The sequence below is a fragment of the Ornithorhynchus anatinus genome, chromosome 8 (assembly GCF_004115215.2).
Source record: "Ornithorhynchus anatinus isolate Pmale09 chromosome 8, mOrnAna1.pri.v4, whole genome shotgun sequence".
NCBI classification, from domain to species: domain Eukaryota; kingdom Metazoa; phylum Chordata; class Mammalia; order Monotremata; family Ornithorhynchidae; genus Ornithorhynchus; species Ornithorhynchus anatinus.
The window spans coordinates 41,492,838-41,516,433 of NC_041735.1; the positions used below are offsets into that span (position 1 = coordinate 41,492,838).

Here is a 23,596-nt window from a genome sequence, read left to right on the forward strand (position 1 = left end):
CTTGTCTGCTGTGTGATCTTGGGCAAGCCACTTAATTTCTCTGTGCCTCAGTTACCTCATCTGTAAAATGAGGATTAAGATTGTGAACCTTATTTGGGACAACCTGATTACCTTATATCTAGCTCAGTGCTTAAAAACAGTGCTTGGCACATAGTAAGCACTTAACAAATACCATCATTATTATTATTATTTAGCAGCCACCCCACACCTCCCAGGAATACCTTGGGCTGGGAATGTGTTGGTTTATTGTTGTATTATACTCCCCCAAACTCTTAGTACAATGCTCTGCATACAGTAAGTGTTCAATTAATATGATCAAATGAATGAACGAATGAATGTTTCCCTTGCTGCTTTTGATCTATCCTTAAATTTTGAAACCCCAATTTTTATTCATTTTGTTGGGGAAAAAAGTATTTTCAGCAGTAGGCAACCCAACCTAGGCAGCATATTGTAATTTCTAGAGTATTCATTATTTATTGTTAATTTAGGAGATTTAGGATGTAGGGGAAAGCACATGCAGCTTCTTGTGTTAAATCTCAATACTGTAATTAAAATACAGCCTTGTGCTAACCCAGTAGCATAATAAATAGCCTCCTGTGTCTTTCCTGTCATTCAAAGTTTGCCAAATCAAAGGTTGTGTAGATGCCAGTGAACTAATTTACATAGGATTTGACATTTTCCAAGTTTATCTAGCTTTCTTGTAGCACATGAGATGCTTCTACAGACTTTATAGCTAGTAGTGTTTTGACTGCATTTGGTTGTAGTTAAGCTTTCCTTTTAACAGTGATGCCGGCACCATTTAAACTGAGAAAGAACGCTGTTTAGTCAGTTTCACACTACTGTTGATTTTGTTGCAAAGAAAGCACAGCATGCCCAAGTATGGATATTACCGCATCAATCTTTATAGTGGTTTGTACTGGAAGGATTTTGGGGTAAAGTGAGAAGGAACTTAGGCAGGGGAGTCAGAAGGACCTGGACTCTAATTCCAGCTCTGCTATGTACCTGCTGTGTGACCTTGGGCAAGTCATTTAACTTCACTGTGCTGCAGTTACCTCATCTGTAAAATGGAGTTTGAGACTGTGAGCCGTATGTGGTATAGGAACTGTGTCCAACCTGTGTTTAGTACAGTGCCTGGCACATAGTAAGTGTTTAACAAACATCACAAAAAAGACCAAAAACACAATAAAGTAGAGACTTAGAGAGGATGGAAATAGAAGGAATAAAGGCTGGGGAAGTAATGATATAATGGGAAAAATAAGGAGAACTTCTGACATCTTGTTTAATACTTCCATTAAAATATTTGTTGAAGCCTCTATTTTGCTCATTAATGCGGTCTCTGAAATTGGTATCAGGCAGGGAGAAGCATATGCCCAATTGAAAGGAGTTCACAGCTTGGGAAAATAGTATGAAATAAACTGCTTATGAATAATAGCAGTACAACAAGGCTTGAGGGGAAAAAAAAACCCATCTAACTGCTTAAGAAAGAAGTGTGGACATAGTTGCCAGGTTAATGTTTCCTAAATAGGAATTGCATGATGTAGAATTTAAATACTGCCACTCTAGTTTCTGAGCTTTAATGAACGAAGTTAATTGACCATGCTATTGGCTAGAGGCCCTAGAGAAACAGAAAATTTGGAAAATCTTCCCCAACTAAATCTTCTTGAGGTCAAGGATTGTGTTTTCTACCTTAACTGTACTCTTATGAGTGTTCAGTACAGTATTCTACACCTAGTAAGTGCTCAATAAGTACTCCTGACTGATTAATGAGTCTGCACTGATTAAAAAAAACTAGTAACTGATCCAAAGGACTGAGGGGCCCCCATGAGCAGATACCATTGCATTTTGAGTGAGACATTCGTTTCCAATAGCCGTTCCTTTGAATTCAGAAGCCTGGGGTTGGAGCTTGGTGCAATCATGGTCATTCAGAGTGCTACATTTTTCTTTTTGGTAAATATGATTTTTAATTGTATTTCTTTTAATCTGACCCTTTATCCCTAATGTTCCCAGTTCATAAATAAAGGTGTGTTTCATAAGGCAATGTCGAAAACCTCAACCAGATCCTTTGAAGGACCCAAGGACCCACTTTGGAACCAAATTCTTTCATTATTACTTTCTTTAAATGAACTGTACAGGTACCACAATATGAAAGTAACTCATGTAGATAGTGAAGGAGTAGGGTGGAAAAGATAATTATTCTGCCCTACCAAGTCAGGAATGGGAAACCATGCAGACCCAGAAGACTGGTCCGTTAAAAGTACACCCTCTAAAGAGAGTCCTCTCTCAGGGTCGCACCTGGAGAGTATCCAGTACTCTACCAGTCTCGACAGCGGGAGGGTCAAGCAGAGGCACACCCATTCCATTTCTAGCTTGGGCAGTGGCTAGCGAGTGGAAGACAATCTGCTACAAGTCGAAACTCAACTGTTCTGGGCAGCAGCCGAATGGGAGACAGTTGAGGGTGGAGACTCAAGTTTACTGCTTGGAAAGAGGCAATGGTAAACCACTTCCGTATTTTAACCGAGAAAACTCTATGGATACACTACCAGAATGATTGCAGGTGGGAGGAGGGGCATTCTGGGAGAGACGTGTCCATGGCGTCGCTATGGGTCTGACACGACTCAACAGCATAAGACAACAGCAACATAAAGAAAGAATGACTCATCAACTTACAGCCCTCCCATTGCTTTGATCCAACTTGCACACTTTTTTTGATATGCAGAATATTGTTAATTAAAAGGAACTAGTTGCAGAGAGTGAACATGTGGGAAAGCCAAAAATGAATTTTAGACACGTCCTCTCCTGCTTCCCCTCCTATCCCTCTAGCCGCTCCTTCTCAGTCTCTTTCATGGACTCTTCCTCTGCCTTCCACCTTCTAACTGTGGAAGTTCTTCAAGCTTAATTCTGGGTCCCTTTCTATTCTCCATCTACACCCACTCTCTTGGAGAACTCTTTCACTCTTGTGGCTTCAACTCTTATCTCTACGTGAATGAATTCCAAATTTATCTCTCCAGCCCTGACCTCTCTTTTTCTCTACTCTGTGAAATTTCGTCCTGCCTACTCTCTACTAGGAGGCCCCCCTGACATCACAAACGAAATGCATCCAAAACAGAAGTCCTCATCTTCACACTCAAACCCTATCCTTCTGATGACTTCCCCAGCACTCTAGACAATACCACCATCCTCCCTGCTCACAAACCTGTAAACCTGGCAGTATCTTGAACTCATCTGTCTCGTAAAGCCCACATATTAAATCTCATCCTATTCTGTCGGATCTACCTTCACTATATTACTACTTTTCTCTCCATACTGTTACTAAGCTGATCCAACTTATATCCCACCTTGACTGCTGCATCAGACTCCTCGCTGACCTCCCTGCTTTCTGTCTCTCCCAACTCCACTTCACTTACTTCACTCTGGTGCCTGGATCACTTTTCTTAAAAAAAATTAAAAAGTTCTGTCCACTCTTCAAGAACCTATAGTTGTTACCCATCCACCTTCAATTAAACAGAAACACCTTACCATCAGCTTAAAGCACTCAATCAGCTCGCCCCATTCTGTCTTACCTCACTGAGTTCCAACTGCAAACTCAGCCCACACACTAATGCCAACCTACTCATCGTACCTCAGTCTCATTTATCTCTCGCCTACCTCTTTCCTCTGTCTTCCTAGACTCCCTCCCGCTTCACATACGTCAGACCACCACTCTCCCACCTTCAAGGCCTTGCTAATAATCATATCTTCTCCAACAGGCTTTCCCCTATTAAGCCCTCATTTCTCCTAGTGCTCCCTTCCATTTCATCTTTGCACTTGGATTTGTATCCTAAAACACTGGGTATTTACTTCAATCTCAGCATCACAGCACCGGGTATTTACCTCAACATCATAGCACTTATGTATATATTTGTAGTTTATTTTAATGTCTGTTTCCCCCTTTAGATTATTAGCTCCATGTGGACAGGGAACATGTCTGCCAACTCCGCTGACTATACTGAGAAGCAGCGTGGCTCAGTGGAAGCATGTGCTTTGGAGTCAGGGGTCATGAGTTCGAGTCCCAGCTCTGCCCCTTGTCAGCTGTGTGACTGTGGGCAAGTCACTTCACTTCTCTGTGCCTCAGTTACCTCATCTGTAAAATGGAGATTAAGACTGTGAGCCCCACGTGGGACGACCTGATTCCCCTGTGTCTACCCCAGCGCTTAGAACAGAGCTCTGCACATAGTAAGCGCTTAACAAATACCAACATTATTATTATTATTATACTCTCCCAAATGCTAGTATAGTTCACTTGCACATAGTAAGCCCTCAATATTTAGGATGTAAAAGTGATTTTAATAATAATAATAATAATATTGGTGTTTGTTAAGTGCTTACTATGTGCAGAACACTGTTCTAAGTGCTGGGGTCGATACAGGGTAATCAGGTTGTCCTACATGAGGCGCACAGTCTTAATCCCCATTTTAAAGATGAGGTAACTGAGGCACAGAGAAGTTAAGTGACTTGCCCACAGTCACACAGCTAAGTGGCAGAACTGGGTTTCGAACCCATGACCTCTGACTCCTGAGCCCGTGCTCTTTCCACTGAGCCACGATTTTATTTATACTCTTACATTGAAATTGTATTCAGGATATAACCTTAAGTTTTACACTGTTTCAGTATTGTTGATACTTGTGTTACGGTATGAATGGTGCCCAGCTTCTCTTCTATTTCAAAGTTTTGTGTCTATCACTGAATACGTATTTATGATTCATTCTCCATAATATGGATTTAGGATATAATCCTTGCATTTTTTCTTGTTCAACACAAACTGGTACCTTTCCCATGGATGATGTAATGCTCACTGTTCCGTTACATTCAAATTAGACTAAAAATATTCAGAAACACAAAGCATATTTCCAGAGTTGTTTATCTAAGGAAGGATACCAGTTCTTTCTTTAGTTCATTCACAGAACAGTTTTGTAAACCTATGAACAAGTGTACTGTATACTTGACTCCTCTGGCCTTTGTTTTTTGTATAAATTTAGAAGCTACTGGAAGTTCTGTTCTTTAAATTTTATTTTAAAGCAGGCTGACAAGGACAAGTAAATGCATATGAACACTACAAGGTTAGTTGACAGCTATAGATAATAGAAGGATAATTCGGCAGTTGCAGTTGTGTACTATTTCTTGACATTTTTTTTATAAATTTAACAGATGCTTTAATTTGGATGTGATCCAATTGAAATATTTAGTAATGTAACAATTCCCATTAATTCAAAAACAGAGAAGCTGGCTCTAATTCATGGAATTTGTTATTTAGCACTGAGTACAGTGCCTGGCATATAGTAAGCACTTAATGAATACCATAATTATTAATTATTATTATTAGACTTATTTTGTGCCTTGTTTAATTGCAAAGTACATATTAAAATCAGTACACTTATGCTTGTGAGCTATAAATTCTAACACTGCCAAAAAGACCATATTTGAGAGAGAAATAGTTTTCCTATTGTGTTTTGGCCAAATGTATATTTTTTTATGGTAGGTATTTAAGTACTTACTATGTGTCAGTCATTGTGCTAAGCACTGGGGTAGATACAAATAATCAGGTTGGACATAGTCCCTGTCCCACATGAGGCTCATTCATAATTTTCATCCCAGATTTACATATGAGGTAAGAGAAGCTAAGTGACTTGCCCAAAGTCACGGAGCAGGCAAGTGGTAGAGTCAGGATTGGAACCCAGGTCCTTCTGACTCAGTCCATAATGTCCACTAGGCCATGGTGCTTTTACAGTGACAAATCCCATAAATTGTAAAGATAGCTTTTTAATTTACCCTTTGGGTGAGTTGACTAATTAAATTTGGCTTGATCTGAGTAAAGAAAAGAAGTGTTCTACCAAACGCAATGCACACACCAAAAATTCAGTTTTGGGTTCAGAGCATTTGATGTATTCATGGGGTGAAAAATAAAATATATCTCTATTAGTAATTTAGGATGAAACTGGAAAAGGTAAAATGAGAATAAAAGTGAGACAAAATTACATGTTTCAGATGTATTTAGTTAATTGGAAATTTTTTTAGCAAGGTCATTTTTGTTTCCATTTTGGTAAGATCAGAAACTCTTATACTCTTTTACAAAGATAACTGGGAAATAATAATAATAATAATGATGGTATTTGTTGAATGCTTACTATGTGCCAGGCACTGTACTAAGTGCTGGGGTTGATACAGGCAAGCCTGGTTAGACACAGTCCCTGTCCGACATTGAGCTCACAGTCTCAATCCCCATTTTACAGATGAGGTAACTGAGGCACAGAGAAGTTGTGACTTAACCGAAGGTCACACAGCAAAGTGGAAGAACCAATATTAAAACCCATGACCTTTTGACTCCCAGGCCCCTGCTATATCCACTACACCATGTAAAATGACTTGTTATTTAGAGTCAGAGACAACTAACCAAGGCAAGCTAGCTGACAGTTGGGGATATAAAAGGAAGTGCAAATAATCTGTGGCTTTTTAGGCCAGAAGCCTGAGATGATATTTGGATTAAATGAAAACTTTTTGGCCTTTTAGGAGGGAATTAAGTAGGAACAGAGAATCCCTGCTATTCAAATGCTTCTTGTCCTTTGGTCTTGTTTAACCTTAGGGGAGCAGGGCAATCTGCTAAAATGCTATAAGGCATTTTACCTAGTCCAGTAATAATATTTATTGCTTCTCTAGTCACTGAAGATAGGTCTATTCTTTTATTTATCTTGTATTAAAGAGGCTTTAATCCTAGAATACCAATCTGTATGATAATGCTGCCAATGTGGTTACTCAAGTAGAGGAAGGAAGGGTGGAGAGTCATAAAGCAAAAGGTTTGCTATATCCTTCCCCTCGCCTATCCTCTGAAGTTGCAAACATGGTATCAAGGGTGAAGAATGCATCCTTCCCTCCATCTGGCTCACTTGTGTTTCTTTTCGTGACTTGGAAATGAAGGCATAAAGTAGGAAGCATTCATTTTGTGGTGACTTCCCTTTTCTTAGCTCTCCTTGACTTGCTTTTTTCCCAAGAATGCTTCCAAGTCTTGCTTTTGTATTAAGGATTTGTTGTGGCTGGGCACTTTTCACTCCTCCCAAGATGACGTTCAGACTGTACTCCTCTCTCACTTCACCTGCCTCTGATCCTTTTCTCTTGTTATCTACAGGGTGTGGATGGGGGTGTTTCTTCCTTAATATCTGCCACATCTCAGACCTTGCTTTAAGAACCCTCCTAAAATCCCACCTTGTCCAACAGACATTCCCCAACATTCCCCAAAATAAGTAGCCTATTCTTGTCAGCTTTTTTAGCCCCTTCTTGCACCTCTGCATCTGCCAAACCTCATGTACATATGCAAATTTTATATTTCTAGATCTGACTTCCAGTTATTGTGTCAGCTACATGAGGTTAGGGAACATGTCAGTTACGTGAGTTAGGGAGCGTGGCAGTTACGTGACTTAGGGAGCGTGTCAGTTACGTGAGGCTGGGAAACATGTTTATTTATATTGATGCCTGTTTATTTGTTTTGATGTCTGTCCTTCCCTCCTCCCCCAGACTGTAAACTGGTTGTGAGCAGGGATTGTCTCTATTGATGGATTGTACTTTCCAAGAGCTTAGTAGAGTGCTCTGCACACAGTAAGCGTTCAATAAATATGATCGAATGAATGTTGGGAAGCAGCATGGTCTAGTGGATAGAGCATGGGCCTGGGAGTCAGAAGACCTGGGTTCTAATCCTGGCTCTGCCATTTGTCTGCTCTGTGACCTCGGGCAAGTCACTTAACTTTTCTGTGCCTCAGATACCTTATCTACAAAATGGGGAATAAGACTGCAAAACCCATGTAGGACAGGGACTGAGTCCAACTCGATTAGCTTGTATCTACCCCACTACTTAGAACAGTAAGCACTCAGTAAATATGATTGAATGATTGAACAGCGCTTGACACATGGTAAGTGTTTAACAAATACCATTATTATTACTATTATTATGTCTAATTATGTTGTATCTCCCAAGCACTTAGTCCAGTGCGCCACACTCAGGTGCTCAATAAATGACATTACTAGTATTACTCCCCCTCGTATCTGTTGACACCCTCTTTCCCCACTCTAGTTCTCTGACCTTTGGAAATCCCTTTTACATTGTTCTCACCAAATGGGTGAGGGCACTGTGCCGTCTGTTGCTGTTGAAGTCTCAGAACCCCTCGGGCAGCAAACTGCACCTGCTTTTCTTTGCGGCTGTCTCATAATGCAGGCTGCTGGACACAGGGAGTTGGAGCAACACCATTTCTCCTTTTCACTGTTCCTTCCCTTTCCTCTTTGCCTTATCCTGCCATGTACAGTACTTCTTTTGGGGCAAAGGTTTAAACATCAAATGTAATGTTTTTTAAAAGGCACAATATGAGGGAAGTTGTTTTAATGATTTAGTAAAAATGCCTTCTGTATTGTGTAGCTGGATTGTGTAAAACTTTCCTGTAGTTACAGGATAAGCTCACAGAGGGCAAGGGTTTTGTCTATCTTTAAGTGAGCCTCAGTGCTTAAAAAAAATACTAAATAATAATGACAAACTTGATGAATTGTTGATTAGCTTTTGAGCATTTTCTAAGCCCTTGGCTAACTTGCTTTTCTGGTATGCTTTAAATCAGGAGTCAGGAAATTAAATAGCAGCTATGACAAATTGGTCACTTTGTAGTTGCTTTTTAAATATCAAAAGCAAAACAGCTATAAAGACACCAGCTGAATAAAGCAATCTAAAGCATCCTATTTCCAAATCAAATAATATCAATCAATCATGTGTATTTATTGAGCACTTACTGTGTGTCGAGCACTGTACTAAGCACTTGGAAGAAAACAATATAACTGAGTAGGTAGAGACATTCCCATCAGTACTTCCCTTTACAGACTTATGATTTTTTTTCTCCCCTATGGTTGCTAGATTTATGGTTCATAGTTCTTATTTGTATGGATTTTGTCTCTGGGGTATTCCCCAAACCATGAAACCTGCAACTAAAGAGTTTTCTGTAAATACCAATGAAGCCAAACTCCTCTGCAATCCGCAAATCCCAGGATGAGATGGACTAATTTTAACCAGTCTACTCTTAGGGATTTTTGGCTGGAAAGGACCTATCTAAGTCATCTTCTGCTTTCAGGGCAGAAGGCAAAGCTCCCCATCCTTTAAGTTAGTTTAAAAACCTGGCATTCAGTTTTTCCATTTTCCATCAACTGCTGGAATGCAGCTCCTATGAAAAAGGATGTCTACCTATTTGCTTAGTTTTTTCTGAAATTTCTGTAAATGCCCAGTTGGACTCCCAAAGCGTACAGTAGGAGTGTTTGGCTCAAAATTAACAAGAGCATGCTAGATGCTGTACAATTTGTAGTAGCCCTTGCTCTCATGAAGCACAAAGTCTAAGTTAAGTTCTACACACATAAAGAACAAAGGAATGAAATAGAGGAAGAAAAAACTCGTATTTTAAGTAGACATATTCTGGACTGTTGAATGTGTATTCCTATATACTTGGTTTGTAGGAATAATTTATATTATTTTGCTTTTATAAAAAGTCATATTGTGACAGTTTTTACAATGTGACTTTTTTTCCATTATAGTCTTAAAAATTACTTTGGTGATTATTATGAATGGGAAAAGAGTCTAACTAGAGTTGCTCTTGTTTCAACTCATATTAAATGTCACCAAATTTGTCCGTTCTACCTTTCCGTCATTGCTAAAATCCAGTCTTTGCTCTCCATCCAAATGGCTAGCTGATCCAAGCACGTGTCATACGTACCCCACCCTGACTACTGCATCAGTCTCTTCAACTGACCTCCCTGGCCCCTGTCTCTCCCTACTTTAGTCCTTTTTAAACTCTGCTGTCCAGATCATTGTTCTAAAAAAAACTTCTCCCCACTTCTCAAGAGCCTCCAGGGATTGCCTATCTTCCTCTGCATCAAACGGAAACTCTTTATCATCTTTAAAGCACTGAATCAGCTTTCTCTCTCCTACCTAACCTCGAAGATTTCCCGCTACAACCCACTTCACCTAATACCTCTAATGCCTACTCATTAAACTTCTGTTTCCTGTGTCTTGACCCGAGCTCCTGCCCGTGTCCTCTCTCTGGCATTGAACTCCCTCCCTCATCATATGTGACTCTTTCCTACTTCAAAATACTGTTCGTCATATCTCCTATAGGAGGCCTTCTCCAACTAAGCCCTCATTTTCCCTACTCTCTCTCTTCCGTTTCACCTATGCACTTGGTTCTATACCCATTAAGGACTTGATATTCACCCTACACTCAGCCCCACAGCACTTACATACATATCTTTAATTTATTTAAATGTCCCTTTCCCCCTCTAAAATCTAAGCTCCTTTTGGGCAGAGAATGTGTCTACCAACTCCATTGTATTATAGTCTCCCAAGTGCTTAGGCAGAGCTCTGCACACAGTAAGCACTCAGTGAATACCACTGATTGATATGTTAGCTGTACATATCAAATAGAAGGGCCAAGGAGAGATTTCCTAGATGGCATATGTATTATATACATGTGTATGTTATAAGTATTCTATATTATATATAAACATATAATATATACTACATCCTATCTCATACCCTTTTCAGTTTTGTGAGAAATGCTAACCTTTTGGTTTTGTTGTGGGCAGGGAACATAACTCTCCCAAGTGCTTACAGTACTCTGCACATAAGCCCTCAATAAATACTGTTGATTGATTGGTTTTATAATCTTAACTTTCATGCTAGTTAATTTATTTTGAGAACTGATATTATATAAATTTTGAACCTCCTTGATATGACATTCAATTACTTGCTTCTTATGCTAATCTTCAGTACCTCAACTCTTTTAAATTGATATTCATAAGATAATTCCATTTCTAAAATAGTTCTCTTCCATAGGGCTGTTTTTTATATATTGCCAGTTATCATGTCCTCTGGGAAGTGATAAAGCATATGTTATCTCCTGAAGGCTTTGTTTCTTTAAACGTATTATAGTAATCACTGCCTGCTTCCCCACATCCTCCTGGTTCAAAGTGTAAACGCCCTTTTCAATCATAGCTAACTAGGAATAGAATCAAAGAGCCGAAAGCATCTCAAGAGGTCCTTGAGACATCTCCAGAATTATCCAGGTGATAGCTGCCCATTTCCTATTTTTAAAAATCTCTAGGTTTCACAGCTTTCTATAGAAGCAAGTTGAATTTTCATAAAGCAACACTATTGTCAGTTTAAGAGGCATATTAGTTTTATCCTCACATTATTCACTTGACAAATTTGAATTTGTCCAGAAGTGGTTGCTTTTTTTTTTACTTGGAGAATTTTAAAGTTTCAAAGATAATCCAAAAGATTACTTCACAATGAATGTCTTACAGATACAACTCAGTATCCCTGAACTATAACTGAGATAGGTGGTGATTCTGTTAATAAGAGCTAGTGGTGAAATTCAGGTTAGGTGGTTCTGAAACTGTATTCCTCCATCTGAATCCATAACCAGGTAAGATCAAGGTTCTAGTCTAATAGATAGCCATCTTGGCTATCCTTGAGCAGTAAACCATTTTAATTTTATAATTGTGGTTTTATTTTTATGTTTGTTTTATTTATGATTTTATATTTATCGCTTTTAGATGAATTTTTTTAAAAAATTGAATGTTAGCTATATATAACAACAGAACCTCTAGTCTCCTTTAATGTTTTCTTCCTTTGTTGTCACAGACCTTCTTTATTAATCATTCATAGTTTACTGTTCATGCTTAATAGTGTCTGACTATCATAAATAATGAATGGAGAGAATTAAAGGAAGCACTGCTTTTGATGTGCTGTTCACAGTAAATGACTGATTGAATGTTCAGGATAAAAATCAATTTTGTAAAATTACAAATGCAGAGGATGCTTGATCCATTTTCTTTTAAAAATAAAAGTGAGGGCAAATACAGTGAAAGGATATCAACTTTAGGTCTTTTCTATACCACTGAAATGACAGGAGGGTTTAATTCATTGATTTATGAAGACTTGTCCATACCCAGAACAACTATGAGAAATTTTTTTAATAAATCTTTTTGAGGAGACGTAAAAAGGACCTTTGGAGCATATGCCCAGACAACAAATTATAGCCTAAATATAGAGGGTCAGCTATGTAGGAAAGGGTCTAAGTAAGCAATTTCTCACCCTTGCAAATTATGAAAGAACAGTTTGGCTAATACATTATAGCCCCATGAGGGAGAGAGTGACTGTGTCCAATCCAGGCTTCCCAGGCTTCATGGAAAGTCCTCCCATCCTCTTCCCTATACCACCCTTTGCTTGGCAGATGGGGTGACCGTAACTTAAACTAGGAGTGGATCGATTTATAGCCGTTAAAAAGTGTGTGTTTGACATGTCCTCTTGAAGGATTTCTCCTGAATAACATTTCAAAGAGCAAAAATATACCAACTCATTGTGGAACCCTCCTCTGTCCCCCTTTTTGTTTTTAGTTTGTGAACCTTGTGAGAGTTTCTGATTCCCACTTGTGAATACGTTCCCAGTGCTTGGTATACTGCTCTGTACACAGTAAGCATCCCCCTCCTCACATCTGCCAAACTAGCTCTCTTTCCCCCTTCAAAGTCCTGCTGAGAGCTAATCTCCTCCAGGGGGCCTTCCCAGACTGAGCCCCCCCTTTTCCTCTGCTCCTCTTCCCCTCCCCATCACCCCTACTCCCTCCCTCTGCTCTACCCCCTTCCCCACCCCACAGCACTTGTGTATATTTGTACATATTTATTATTCTATGTGTTTTATTAATGTGTATATATTTATAGCCTATTTATCTATTTTGATGCTATTGATGCCTGTCTACTTGTTTTGTTTTGTTGTCTCTCTCCCCCCTTCTAGACTTCTAGAACCCATTATTGGGTAGGGATTGTCTCTATCTGTTGCCAAATTGTACTTTCCAAGAGATTAGTACAGTGCTCTGCACACAATAAGTGCTCAATAAATACGATTGAATGAATGAATGAATGATGTGCACAGAGAGTTTCACATTTGCCTAACTTATTTGTTTCTTGTAATCTCTGCTTCAGTGGACGCATTATTAATAGGGATGATATAAGCTCCTCAAAATTTTATTTGTATTTTCTAGTTGGTCCTTTATGCCTTTGGAGTACTTTAACCTGCTCTAAAAATGATATTTCTAAGAAAATAATGCTTTTATGACCTATTAGGATTCCAAATTGGTAAATGTCATTCCCTTCCCCATATGACCACCTCCTCCAAGAGGCGTTCCCAGACTGAGCTCCTCTTCCCCCTCTACTCCCTCTGCCATCCCCCCTTTACCTCTCCGCAGCTAAAGCCTCATTTTCCCCTTTTCCCTCTGCGCCTCCACCTCTCCCTTCCCATCCCCACAGCACTGTACTCGTCCGCTCAACTGTATATATTTTCGTTACCCTATTTATTTTGTTAATGAATTGTACATCGCCTTGATTCTATTTAGTTGCCATTGTTTTTACGAGATGTTCTTCCCCTTGACGCTGTTTAGTGCCATTGTTCTTGTCTGGTCCGTCTCCCCCGATTAGACTGTAAGCCCGTCAAACGGCAGGGACTGTCTCTATCTGTTGCCGACTTGTTCATCCCAAGTGCTTAGTACAGTGCTCTGCACATAGTAAGCGCTCAATAAATACTATTGAATGAATGAATGAATGACCAGCTTTTTGGGGAGCTTAGATCAATCATATTTTTTGAGCTATTGCTGTGTTTATAATTTTTTTCATCACTGAAGCAGGGCAGGGATCATGTCTACCATTCTATTCTATTGAACTCTCCCAAGTGCTTAGTATGGTGCTCTGCTCCCAGTAAGTCCTCAGTGAATACCATTGATTGATCTTTATTCTGTGATGGAAGAGTAAGTATTTAGCTGCGTAGTAGACCTAATGGCCCAGGCTAAATGTATTTCTTGAAGACTTTTCCAGTAAAAATCTGTCAGGATTGGTTCAGACATCTTGAGCCTGCCCAAGTAAGGTTTTTGGGGCCAATTTACATTATTTAGACTTGTCTGGATTTCATGTTTTGATCGAAAGTCTCTATTTCAGTGACACAAAGTTGACAGGAAAAATGTAAATGAAGTACCTATTTCCATTCTATGCACTAGTCCTGGCCCTGCCACTTACTTCTGTGTGACTTTGGGCAACTCACTTCACTTCTCTGGGCCCTCAGTTCCTTTGTCTTTAAAAATGGGGACTGACTGTAAGCCCCACGTGGGACAGGGACTGTGTCCAACTGACTTGCTTGTATTCACCCCAGCACATAGTGCAGTGCTTGGCACATAGTAAGCACTTAAATGCCATAATTATTATTATTATTACTTCTGATGCTTTAGTACAAAATACTCCTTATACAGTAATGTTACTTTAGTGAAGTAGATAGAAAAATTCTGTCTTCCAAGTGATTTTAAACTTTCAGTTCTCAGGCAGAAATCTGAGTTGTAGCTAGGGTGTTGTCCATTTTCGTATCAGACCATGTGATTTTTAGCTGGTCAGTTGCCTGTCTGGTAGTGCACAGGATGGCTTTGTCTTTTTTGTGTGTGACTTTCTTCAAACTCCCAGAATCTCCCTGACTCAGCTCCTGCCATCTAGTCCTGTGGCTCACAGGCCAAGCTCATGTTTACATCAACTTCGGAAGGCAGTGAAATGAGACTGGAGCAGGTGGGGCATCAGAGGTTGCCCTGGCAACACACCCGAGCCTACAGATTGCCACAAGGGACTTTTTCAAAGCTTCTTAGGATGCTGTTCTATGAAATTATGCAGTCTGCAAAACACACGTAACATGCATTGTTTCTTGCAAGTTGGCAAACAGGTGTCTGATATTCTCAAGTGTTGTCAGTGACATCCTAGATGAAGCCCAAATTTCAGAAATATTTGTAATATTGATGGAAAACAATACTTTTGTAATAATAATAGTGGTAATGGTTATGCGCTTACTACGTGATAGGCACTGTACGAAGTGAAGGGGGAGATGCAAGATAACAAATTCAGACATAGCCCCTGTCCCCCGTGGGACTCATAGTCTAAATAGGGGTGAGGACAGGTATTTAAACCATTTTACAGATAAAGAATTGGAGACACAGAGAAATTAAGTGATTTGCCTAAGGTCATACAGCAGGCAAAGGGTGGGACCTGGATTAGAACCCGGTTCTGTAGACATCACCATCATCCTTCATGTTTTACAAGCCCATAACCTTGACATTATCCTTGACTCCTCTCTCATTCAACCCACATATTCAATCCATCACTAAATCGTGCTGTTCAACCTTCACAGCATCGCTGAAATTCATCCTTTCCTCTCCATCATCTGCATGTTAATCCAAGCGATTATCCTATCCTGCTTTGATTACTATATCAGCATCCTTGCTGATCTCCCTGCCTTCTGCCTCCCCCCAACTCCAGTCCATGCTGCACAGATCATTTTTCTATAAAAACAATCAGGCCATGTTTCCCCATTCCTCAAGAACCTCCAGAGTCTGCCTATCCTCCTCAGCATCCAACAGAAACTCTTTACCACTGACTTTAAAGCACTCAATCACTGTGGCCCCTCCTACCTCACCTCACAACTCTTCTTCTACAACCAGCCCCCACACTTCACTCCTAATGCCAACCTTCTCACTGTACCTCAATCTCATTTGTCTCGCCACTGACCTCTCGCCCACGTCCTGCCTCTGACCTGGAACACCCTCCCTCTTCATATCCGACAGATAATGACTCTCCCCATCTTCAAAGCCATATAGAAGGCACTCCTCTTCCAAGAGGCCTTCCCTGACTAAGGCCTCTTTTCCTTTTTTTCACTCCCTTCTGCATCGCCGTGACTTCCTCCCTTTATTTGTCCCCTTCCAGACCCACAGCATTTATGTAAAGATCTGTAATTTTATTTATTTATATTAATGTTTTTCATCCCCTCTAGACTGTAAACTTATTGTGGGCAGGAAATCTGTGTTACATTGTTATACTGAACTTTCCCAAGTGGGTAGTACAATGCTCTGCACACAGTAAGCGCTCAAAAAATGGGGTTGACTGATTGACAGTTCCTGTGACTCCCAAGCCCATGCTCTATCCATAAGGCCACGCACCTACTAGAAATGGTTTGGAAGGAGAAAAAAGAGTAATTTTGTTGATGTTATGGCTAATCCTTGGCCTTTTCAAATGAACACAAGCATGGTAGTGGTTTTAAGTACAGGATATGCTAAATTTGAGGTAGAAAACAAGTTATTTTATAGCCAAAGACTTAAGATTACCATTGTTGTTAAAGATACATCTTTTAGAAATTTTTTTTTGCATTTTCCACTTGGAAGGAGCCAGTAGCTTATCATGCAAGGGTAGGTTTATCTGAATACCATCTACTCCAACATTTAGTACAGTGGTAGACACATAATAAGCACTTAACAAGTACCAGAAATATCAGTATTACTATTAGGCAAGGACAGAGGTTAGCAATCACAAATAAATCCTTTTGTCTTTTGTATATGAGGTCAAATATACCTTCTCCCCTCCCCTCAAGACTGTAAGCTCATTGTGGGCAGGGAATGTGTCTGTTTATTGTTATATTGTACTCTTAAGCGCTTAGTACAGTGCTCTGCACATAGTAAGCACTCAATAAATACGAGTGAATGAATGAATGAATGAAATGGTAGCACACTAGCTATATAGTCCTTGGAGGGATGATGTGCAGGTCTGTGGCTCTTGATTTACTTCTGCTCTCTGGGTTTATTGGGGTTTGAGCCCACTGCTGAAATCCAAGTGTGAAGCAAGATGGATTCTGCCAATATACTGCTGTAGTTTTGGCATGTGAGAAACTAATGTGGGGAATTTCTGTCTTGCATGCTGCCTCTACCTCCTTTTTATAGCAACATATGGGTGGCTGGTGGTGATGATATAAGCCACCCTCAATCTATGGCTGAACACAGTTATAACTTTCTTCTTTGAAGAATAGAATTTGCTCTGTAATTGCAGGCTTTCTCACCACAGAGGCTTTTTTTCCAATTCCAGCCCTTAGGAAGATGGCAGAGGATTCATTTTTTTTGTGTGTGGTTGCTTCCAGAAATTTAACGTAGAATGTAACTCAGGATTTCATTTCATTGTGTAAATAAATCACCAAGCATAATTATTTAGTGACTTTACAGCAGTGTCTCAGCTGCACCCCCTTTTTTCTACTAATTATGAAGACACTCAGCTGTAATATGAAGGTTATTTATTTCAGCCATTTAAGTAAATTATTATTTACAAGCAAGGCAAAAGATGGGGTAATTTCATCATAGTTTCCATCAGAGACATAGTTATTGTGACTCTCAGTATGGGCAGGATTTAGGGTATTTTCATTCAAAAGTTCCATACTATGAAAGTTGAATTACAGTCCCAATTATCAAAAGGATTTTTCAAACAAAAGGAAATGGCATTTGCAAGTAGATGCCATTTTATAAAACTCTAATATCCTCGAGGTAGAGAAAATAAAAAAAAGATTAGTTACCGGTAAGAGCAAAAAAGCCTTGTTAGCATATTTTTTTAGATCATAGATTCTATTGACAACAGCGCCGTTATCTCTTCACCACTGTTTTATACTAATCCCTGCTGTAGTCCAGTAGTTAGAGCACTGTTCTGGGAATCGGGAGACCGGGCTTCTAGTTCCAATTCTGCCTGTAGTTGACTCAATGACCAAGTCTGTACATGCGCGATGAGTTTCACACCTGCCTAGTCTGTCTCTTGCAATCCCTGCTTCTCTGGATGCACGATTGGGAGGAATGAGAGCATACAGGTAGCAGCGCATAAACCAACCTTCAGACTGTAAGCTTACTGTGGGAAGGGAATGAGTTTGTTTATTGTTATATTGCACTCCCCTAAGTGCTTAGTACAGTGCTCTGCACACAGCAGGCACTCAATAAATACGATTGAATGATTGAATGAACTAGCATTATGATCTGTGCAGGTTCTCAGACCTGAAGTCTAAGGACTAAGACTGACTCCAACTTACTCTCATCTTTCTCACTACTGATCCCTTGCCTTTCTTTCCTCTGACCTGGAACTCCCTTCCTCTTCACATATGACAGGCCACCACTCTCACCACCTTCAAAGCCTTTTTAAAATCACATCTCCAAGAGGCTTTCCACAACTGAGCCCTCTTTTCTTCTGTTCCCTCTCCCTGCTGCACAGATCTGCATCCCTTAAGCACTTGGTATCCACCCCACAACACTTATGTTCACACCGTAATTTATTTACTGATAGTGATATTTTTCTCCCCCTCTGAACTGCAAGCTCCTTGTGGGCAGGGAATGTGTTTACCAACTCTGTTGTACTGTACTCTCCCAAGCGCTTAGTTACAGTGCTCTGCACAAAGTAAGCACTCAATAAATGTCATTGGTTGATCAATTATTCCTGGCAGGGGACCCCATCATTTATTTGCATTTTAAGCTCATTTCTTACTGTATAGGATGAGAACTTTAGAAAAATGTTGAGTGGGTCCCCATTAATCAGTAATCAATCGTTAGGATTTATTGAGTGCTTACTCTGTGCAGAGCACTGTACTAAGTGCTTGGGAGAGTACAGTACAATGGAATAACCAAAGGAAGGTCAGATGTGCATGGGGAAAAGAGCTGTCGTTTAATAACATCATCTTCCAATGAAAAGGATTTCATAAGACTGAGTTTTTGACATGAAAAACAAGCTTCAAATTTCAAAAGCTGAAGCTAAGTTAGTTAAATTCTGAAAAGTCATCAGTTATCAGAACTTACAAAAGTTTTTTAGGATCTTTTTAAGAAAGTAAGATTCCAATCTTCAAAGTCTTGTTCAAAAAAACCCAAAGAACTGGCACTAACTTTTCTCTTTGCTTTTGCGAGAGGTTAGCATCTACCACCAAGAAACATTTTCTTTTTACTCTGAGAATTTTTTTACATAATTATTTTTCATAAAGCAGATTCTGTAACATGAGCTGATCATGTGTTCTATGTGCTTGGATTGAAGGTAGAAATTGAAAACGTGAAAATGTGCTGGCTCAGATTTTTCCTAAGGTTAACAAGATACCTGATCAGTGGAGACAAAAATACACATCCAAATTTGTGGTGGACTTACTGGTGTCAGTTTAATGGACTCTTGTTAACAGTCAAAGTAAGCTCTTATGAAAGGATTTTTCTTAGGTTCATATCTTAAGAAACAAAACATCGATTGAAATGTCTTTTTATAATACCTTCTCTTAATTTGTTTAATAAATCTTCTATGTGCTTCCTGTTGTGTTGACTTATATATTTATTTTTTAATGAACAACCATATGTAATGAATTCAATTTGCTTGAGTTAGATTGAGCAGGACAAATATAAGAAAAGTGGGTTCAAGAAGAATTTTGACTTCACCTGTAGAAGGCAGGGAAAGACTGACAATGATACATTATGCTAATGCAGAAAGCCATCTAACGGTTTTAGTGAATAATAAATTGAGTCAACAATTTGAAATATCATAGTGAGTCATTTGGCAATACTAAAATTCCATGTATCCTCTTAATAGAAGCAGCATACTAGTTATCCTACATTCTTTAGCAAAGGTTATTCTACCATTTACAGATTTTGCACTTGTGGGCAGTATATTGTGTTGGAGAAAACGCAAAAGGAAATGGCAATAACAAAAAGATTATTAAAAGATCAAAAACAGTTTGAAGAAAAAAAACTGATAAAATTATAAAAATAAGTAGAGTAACCAGTACAATTAGTAAAGAGATGTCAAAAATGATAAAAGGAGCCTGCCATATACATTGTAGAAAGAGTGTCACCAACTACAGCAGGCCCAAGATATTGCAAAGTACTAAAAATCTTGTTAATATTAACAATTTTTTGGATAAACATGTAGAATTATGTTTCACATATTAATTGGTAATCCTGACTTTATGCAGTGTTGAAGAACTATTCAAATGTTAAGAAGATAACAGTTTTTGTGGAATTTCTCAAATCTTTTTTTTTAGAAAGAATAAAATGGATAATTTTGCATAAAAAATGAGTTTCAGGCAGTTCCTTTTGAACTGTCTTTTTTGCAGAAAATTCATAATAATAGTAATAATAATTTTAGTATTTGTTAGGTGCTTACTATGTTCCAAGCCCTGTACTAGACCCCAGGGTAGATACAAAATAATCAGGGAGTCACAAAGCCTGTTCCACCTGGGACTCACTCTTTAAGTAGGAGTGAGCAGAACTATTTAATCCCCATTTTATAGTTGAGAAAATTGAGTCACAGGGAAGTTTAGTGACTTGCCCAAGGTCACACAGCAGGCAAGTGGTAGAGTTTGGATTAGAATCCAGGTCTTTTTATTTGTAGGCCAATGGTTTTTCTACCAAGCCATGCTGCTTCCCCATGTCAATTCAACATCTTGCTTTGAATTCACAGAGTTAAATGGTTGGAATCAGCTACTTTTCCCTCAAGTGAGAGAGTGGTCCTAGGAAAACACCCCTGGGATGCTTAACCCATGAATGCATATACATTGGTCTACCTATATGCCTAATGGAGTCTTAGTTATCATTTTACCAAGTTGAACTTTGGGTTTCCTTTACTTTTTAATAAGTCTCGTATGGAACTGTATCCTTTTCATTTGCCCCTCACAGTGTCAAAGCTGTGCAAACCTTGTAATTTTGCAATTCAGGAAGATACTGCAAATTCTTTTAAAGTGATTTACTAGATTGACCAAGTTAATTTTCATTCTCCTTGATGAAAATTAAATGGAAATTTACTTAGTTTCTGAAACATCTATTTTTCAGGGACTTTAGTGACATTAAAAAAGGAGAACCTTGTGAATTTCATACATTATGGGGTGGAGAAATTAGATCTTAATTTCCAAGATTATTCTTGTAGTTCATCCTTGTTGTGTTGCATATAGCAAATCATCAGAAACTCCTTATTTGCTGTATGCTACACTGACAGTAGGTTCTCCACACTAGAAGGAGCAGGAAACAGGTGATTTAGGCCCAGCACCACTGATTGAAACTACCTTGGCCACCTAAATGACAGCTAACATTTCTGCCTAATTACAGTACACCTCAGACTTTTCTTGCCTTTCCCCTCCCCGTCCACCCATCCGATGGTTGGCCAAGTGGGCCTCAAGCCTGTTCCAGAGTCCAGGGAGATGGCTGGCAGTGAAGTTAGGAGGTGAGGATGGAGCATATATCCCCTGTGCTCCTCCGCAGGAGCCATCAACTGGAGCAAGCCCAAGCCAAGCCCGGCACACCTGGAGAAGCAGTCTCAAAATGTGGTTGCCTTGCTGACCAAGCCCAAATTGGCATTTTTCAGGAATATCTTAGTGACAAAGTGTACTAGTTATTGAGCTCCCTTTCATTAGGTGGAAAACGAGGCCACTGGGGATTTATGAACTTGCTGTTCATTTTTCCATTTCCCTGCTGTTCTTTCCTGGTGTCAATTCAACTTTTATATTGCAGAGTGATTTATGATGAATTCCCTTGTGCTACTTGTTCCTTTCAGTAAGTAAAATTTGAAGAGAATATCAAATAGTTTCAATTATTAGGTCAAATAAAAGGAAAAATTCACACACAGAGATGTTAGTTCCCAAGGGAATTGTTGGAGTAGATTGAACTAAAGAAGTGTGTGTTGGATCATGTGACAGCTTTTTTTTAATGGTCCTTGTTAAGTACTTACTTTGCATCAAGCACTGTACTGAGTGTTGAGGTAGGTGCAAGAAATCAGGTGGGACCCAGTTCCTATCCCACATGGAACTTGCAGTCTGAGTAGGACAGAGTAGGATTTAATCCTTATTTTAGAGGAGGAAACTGAGGCACAGTAAAATTAAGTAACTTGCCCAGGGCCACACAGCAGCTCTTGAAAGACTTCACAGATATTAGCCTTTAAGTAAACTATTTTACCAAGAAAACCTGTTGGAAGTCTCTTGTTCACATTAATTCCCAATCCACTGAGTGTTGTTTTTTCAGTCTCTCTCCATCTCCTCTGTATTTAAGGCTTTTACTCTTCATTGGTGGAATTACACAATATAGCTGTTTGAGAGAGGGTCATACATCTAGTAATGCAGTGTTTCACGGGAACAACTCCCTTCAATATGAAAAGTGTTAAAAAATAGTATAGCACAAATAAGCAAGACTTGAAATATTAAGCAATATATCAAAGTATATTGTATTGCAGTAACCACTGAACAGTTGAATAATTCATGGAATATTTATTTAATTCAGATCCTTCTGAAGAAAATGAAAATGAATTAGAAGGGACCTTGAGAAATCATCCTCTTTTCTCCTTATTTCCCTCACCCTCTGCTCTTCTTGCCACCTGCGGACAAGTGGGTAAAATCATCTTTTAAAAGAGAAGTCAAGTGACAGAAGAGATTCACTGCTGTGCTGAGTCATCAGGGAGTCTGGGCTGACAATTGTAATCACACTCAAAGTAACCCTTGGTGGCCAAGTAACTAAAGACAATTGATCTGTCTTTTCTGGTGCTGCAGATTAATATTTTATTAACATCCATACTTCAACTTGTGCAACACTTTCAAAATAGTGATGCTCAGGGTTTAGATTTATCTAAATAAGGGCCCTACTGATGAGAGGTTTCTAATATTTATTGGAGTTTTTTCCCTTTTAATGTTTACGTAGGCAGTGATATGGATCACATGATTATTCGAATTAAGACCATTTCATTGATTGATTTTTTTAAAGGGTAACTATTAGATTGTTACCTTGTTACTAAATTTCTAATGGAGTGGAAGTTATTTCTGATTGAGAAATAACTAGCCATCCTAGTGATTTTCCTTGGCTAAATGGCCATTTCCCTGGGCTGGATTGGTTGCTAAAATGTAAAAAGCATGCAACAGATTAATTGCCCTCTATTTTTTTAATGCCCTAGAACAATAAGTATAGCTCAAGTGATAGAAAGGATGCTTATAACCAAGTATATTCTGCTAGTGGTGTCTTTGGATGGCTGTGAGGTTTTTCTAAATGTAAACAGGGTTGGAATTTCAGCCTTCTGATCACTTGCCAGTCCACATGTCCAAGGCAGTTGACATCTGATATACCTGCTATATATACCTGCTATATTTAGGTAATGATAGTTGCCATGCCTGTTATACCGTACTTCTTAAGACTTTCAATTTCTTTTTTGGGTTTCATATATTTTTTGTTGGATTGTTACCTACTCTTATCTACCACTAGAGAAAAACACAAAAATCCTTCATTTGAGAAGTATTCCACCAGGGCAGTGTTTCATTTCACTGTTTTAGTCTTGCCTCCTTCCGTGCAGTAAACTTGAGTTTCCTCTCTTGACTTTCTCCTATGCCACTGCTGCCCAGCACAGGTGAATTTTAACTTGTAGCAAATGGCCTTCTACTCACTAACCACTGTCCAAGCTAGGAATGGAATGGATATGCATCTGTTTGACTCTCCCTCCCATAGTTGATACTGGAGAGTACTGGAAACTCTCCATATGCTACCCTGAGAGGGGTGTGTGTTTTGTAGTATTTCCTTAAGTTCTAAAATTCTGTTGTGCTCTATTTGGGGCATCCTTGTGCATGCTCCGCATTGTGTTATGCAATTCAGGATACGAGCTATCCCAGAAGGCATCTGTATTCAGAAATAGTTGCCCTGTGTAGTTTAAGAAGATACCATTGATGGTGAAGATGACC

General features: G+C 39.2%; 1 protein-coding gene and 1 non-coding gene across 2 annotated transcripts in view; both read left to right on the forward strand.

Annotated features, from left to right (window-relative positions):
* PLCL2 (phospholipase C like 2) overlaps nucleotides 1–23,596 on the forward strand; it is a 163,123-nt gene that overhangs the window by 56,940 nt on the left and 82,587 nt on the right. The window lies entirely within an intron of this gene.
* Nucleotides 2,275–2,408, forward strand: LOC114814124. Its single transcript, XR_003761861.1, has one exon. It is a non-coding gene; the product is annotated as a small nucleolar RNA SNORA7 (small nucleolar RNA).